This window comes from Myotis davidii, unplaced genomic scaffold, assembly GCF_000327345.1.
Source record: "Myotis davidii unplaced genomic scaffold, ASM32734v1 scaffold135, whole genome shotgun sequence".
Taxonomy (NCBI): domain Eukaryota; kingdom Metazoa; phylum Chordata; class Mammalia; order Chiroptera; family Vespertilionidae; genus Myotis; species Myotis davidii.
The window spans coordinates 9773784-9778379 of NW_006289813.1; the positions used below are offsets into that span (position 1 = coordinate 9773784).

At 42.4% G+C, this 4596-nt stretch overlaps 1 long non-coding RNA gene across 1 annotated transcript in view; it reads left to right on the top strand.

Annotated features, from left to right (window-relative positions):
• LOC107182887 overlaps positions 1-4093 on the top strand; it is a 20121-nt gene extending 16028 nt beyond the window's left edge. The window contains exon 3 of the long non-coding RNA XR_001513647.1: positions 4083-4093. This is a non-coding gene — a long non-coding RNA (uncharacterized LOC107182887). The remainder of the gene's footprint in view (positions 1-4082) is intronic.
• Positions 4094-4596: the final 503 nt, after the last annotated feature.

The window sequence follows — 4596 nt, forward strand, 5'->3', positions numbered from 1 at the left end:
GATGGACAACATGTCACTCCAAAGGGCTCCTCTGCTCACACAAGGAGACGTCTGGCAACGTCTGTGCAACACGTAGCTGTTGCTTCAGAGGATTTTATGGCTCCCTCTCTTTTCGGTTCCCAACACTACAGAGCAAGACATCCAGGTCTATTCATAAAGTTGACCTCATCTCTCAATACTTTAACTGCCTGGGAAAAAGGTTTATCATTAGCACAAATTAGGGGCAATAAAATATCTAAAAGAGCCTGGGTATAATGAGCAGAGCAGCTCATTCACTGTCACATTAGAATGCCCAGTGCCGGTCCCTGAGCTTAGTGTAATGTGTAACATGTACTGGGACTTAGATGCAAACTTCCATCAGGGTCTGTCACTAGGACTTGTGTCAATCCCGTTAGCTGTTTTCCCCACTGCTCTTCCTAGAGCCAGTGCTAAAAATAGGCCCTCTTTCAGAGTAATGTTCAATTTGGGGGGTGGGGGAGTGGGGATTGAAATTAGTAACTCAATTGTCACAGGATTAGGGCTATTAAAATCCAGCAAGAATTACTTCAAGTGCATAGAAAACACTTCACAAAATCCACTTCATGGGAAAACCATTTCATGTTCCATTTAAGGATTGACTATTCGCCAAAATTGTCTTCTGAGCAACACTGCTTCCAGCTGAAGTTTGAATTTTTAATGAGAATGCATTTTTAAAGCAGCAGAGGCTTGTCATGAGTGTGCATAAGTGGACAGATTTGCCAGGGTTTCTTTGTTAAGCTCCCACAGAAGAGCAGGAAAACCTGGCTCCACGAAGGGGATGGGGAGCTCACCTTAGAAGCTGAAGGAGGGATGGGCTTTCTCTTGAAAGTTAACCCTTCTCTTCGAAAAGGTGCTGGCAGTTCTGTGGCTCTTGCTGATGTGCAAAAACCCTTTCCTCACCTTCCTTGTCCTCAGCAGCAGTTATCCAGTTAAAACGATTGCAAAACAACCTGCTCACATTGCGTTGGGGTCCCCCAAATGCTCTTATTTTAAGAGTGAAGCCGAGGGCTCCTTGGAATTCTATGCAAAGATCAGCTAAGGCAATGTCGTCTGTGATGGCCAACTTGACTGAGCCATGGAGCATCCAGATATTTAGTTAAACATTATTCTGGGGGTGTCTATGAGGGTATTTCAATTGGTGGGCTACAGAAAAACGATTGTCCTCCCAATGTGGGCGCGCCTCATTCAATCTCTTGAAGGCCTGAATAGAATTAAAGGCAGAATAAGATAAGAATTCTTAATTCTCTCTCTCTGCCTGGAAGTCTTTGAACTTGGCCCTGGGTTTTCTCCTACCTTTGGGTGTGTACAGAAACTTTATCATACGCTCTTTTAGTTTTCAGGTCCTTAAACCTGAATTGGAACTACACCAATGGCTCTCTTGAGTCTCTGGCTTACAGATGGCAAATGTTCTAACCTCCGTAATCCTTGAACCAGATAGAGAGATAGCCAGTCATCTTCTCCTGGTTCTCTTTCTCTGGAGCCCCTGAATAATCCTCCTAGAGCACACCGATGAAGCTACATATGAGCCGGCCCCTCCATAGAGCATAGACTGTCACCTTACAGCACAGGAGAGGCGCTGGCCAAAGTCCTTAAACTATGGGGGAGGCATCTCAGGGCTTCTTCTCAGCACTGAGGAAGGACCACATTCCCACATCTTTGGGATATGGTTATTGACTTTTCATACATCAACTCAAGCCTAGGGAGCTACATGGAAAGAGCATCCCAGTAATTATTAGTCCTGCTTATCTCTGGAGGAAATTTGGATGGCAGTGAAAATGTCACCAAACATATTAAAAATTTCCCCATTACTAACAATAACCTTCAAGCATAATATTTTAATTCAGAAGACTTCATTATCTCAGAGTTTCCTCTCCCATTATCAGCTTGTAATCGTATCCACATCATCCCCTTTTAGAAAAGAAACTTACAAATAATGGTTCATGAGTTGCTCCAGTCCTTTTGAATAGGAAAAATGCTGGAATCTCCAAAAAGCATCCTTCCTGTTTCCCATCACTCATCTCTTTCAGGTAGGCATCAGTGTGCGACCTCAGTAAATTTGATAAAATAAGAGTTTACCAGCTTTTTATTTCTGAGGAGGGAAGTGAATAATGACTTTCCAGCCCCTCAGTGGCACCTGTATTTTGAGGATGTGAGGAAACGCAGGCCTATTAGAGGAGCTTGATAGGAGGGAGTCCTGAGCGGTCCAGGTGGTGGCAGCATCTTTAGTCTTGAGACAAGCACATTAGGCTGGATGTTAGCACATCTCCTTAATTGGATTTCCTGCATAAATTGCAAGACAGGGTGGACAAGTGATAGGGGAATAAATACCTTTTTCCCCCTTAAAAAGAACCAAAACATGTAAACATCCCATCATGTATGAGGAAGTGTCTGTGCATATTATTGAAAGAGGAAAAACAATTTGAAGAGATGAGAAGATAGCACAGGGTAAAAGCTGATATTCTTCTCTTATAACGGATAGCCCCAAGTTGTAAAGGCCATTATTTCTTGCATTTTCAGAGCAAATGAACTTGACAGATGGCCGTGTCACCCAAACCCCCACCTACCAACTTGATTATGCAGAAAACAATACAATAGAAAAGAAATCATTACTGAAGGAACCTGGTTAGTCCACAGAGGGCCAGCGAATGCAGAAGAACAAAATTACAGTGGTGGAATTGAACAGCAAGAATGCATTTAACATAAAGTGGGTTACAGCAAGGCAATCAGTCATGGCTAAAGCTATTGTCTGGACCTGCTTGCATGGTATATGAAGTCATCTGTCATCTCCCATGGAATTCAGCCTTAGTTTATAGGAGAAACTACAGAGGTTTTGCTAGGACATGTCTTGGTAGCCTTAAGTAGCTCAAGTGTGGATCCACAGAAATAAAATGGGGTCATTTTCAGATGCTTCCCTGCGGTCAGTGTTTGAGGGGCTGTGATTGTATCACCGAGTGCTGCCATCCGATGTTCACCTGGCCCAAACGATGCTCTTTGGGGAAAGTTAAGCACAAGGCTTATTTCAACTTCAACTTAGTGCGTGCTGCTTTATACCAGCATCAGGAATGCAACAGTACTGGGCAAGAAGATAGGAAGCCAAAGTTCAAATCGGACTTCCTAACAGTTAGAGGAGAATGTTTCCACACGCCCCGGAAGACAGATATTTTCTACCGTGGCAGTACATAATTGTAAGAACAGGTGAAAACTTAATAAATAAGCACTGTCATAGTGGGGCAGGCAGCAGAGATAAATGGTTAAATTGCCATATGAGCTATCCTAGGCATATCAGCCCCCAAGATGACAGAAGGTGTTTTAATACCAGCGATGACTTCTTAGGAATAAGTTAGTTTCACTACTCCCTTCCTGAACGTCAGTGAGATTTTCTGCCATTGTGTCTTCCTGCCTGGTGTTCCTCCCATCTGAAAACATCTTCCCCACCCATCACTGTTTCTTGAGGCCATGGCTAGCCTGAAAGCCCAGCTCAAATTGGACTTTCGGCAGACAACCTGCTGTGTGCATGGTTTGCACCCAATTATCACAAGACCCCTTTTTTTCCCTGGCACTACAGTTCTTTTGGTCCTGTCTTGGCTCTCCTATGAGACCTCACACTTCCAGGACAAGTGGCTGTGTCATATCCACCCATCTAAGTAGCTATCATCTGTTACATATTATAATCTCTCTTTATATAGGTATGCTATAGACATTTATCTACTAGTACATATCATATCTAAATATTAACCCTATACTGTTTAGCAGAACACCATATTTACTCTCATATCAAATACACAGATACACAGATACTTAATAATTTAATTTAGTATGATTTTAAATATATTATATGTAATATTTAATATTCACATAATTAAATAACATGCATATAATAACCCTATATAATAAAAGCCTAATATGCAAATTGTCCCCTCAGGTGGTGGTTCGACTGGGAATTCAACCAGACTGCGAGTTTGACCGCTCGCTATGAAGTGCGCTGACCACCAGGGGGTGGCACAGAACATAGTGGGCGTTGGTGACCCAGCATTTTCAATGGACGGCAGAGGAAGCGCTGCCAGCCCTGATGGGCCCGGGTGAGAACGGGACTGTGGCAGGATGGTGGAGCCGGTGAGTGGGCAGTGCCAGGCCAAGGCAGGTGCGAGCGGGGCCTGATGCCCCTGCAGATTGTCCCACAGATGGCGACCAGCAGTGAGGGGCAAGGCCACTGCCCTGCTCCCAGGAACTGAGGGAGAAAGGGCAAATAGCAATATTAAAATATTTCTTCTAATAATTTTCCTTTCAATGTGCACGAATCTGTGCACTGGGCCACTAGTATATATTATAATTTAATATCTTTTTAAAATATAGTAATAATTTGCTGAGTTTAATTAAATTTGTTAAAAATTGACCCAAGAATTATTTTGCAACTTTAAGAAAATGAGAATAAATTTTTAAAGCATTTACTTTCTCTCATTATCAGCTACTATTGTTTTCAAATATATTTGTAACCAGTGACTTATGCTTTTCTTTTACATTTGCTTAATAAAAGATGACTACTTGGCACCACTATAAGAATAATTTATTTATACATTA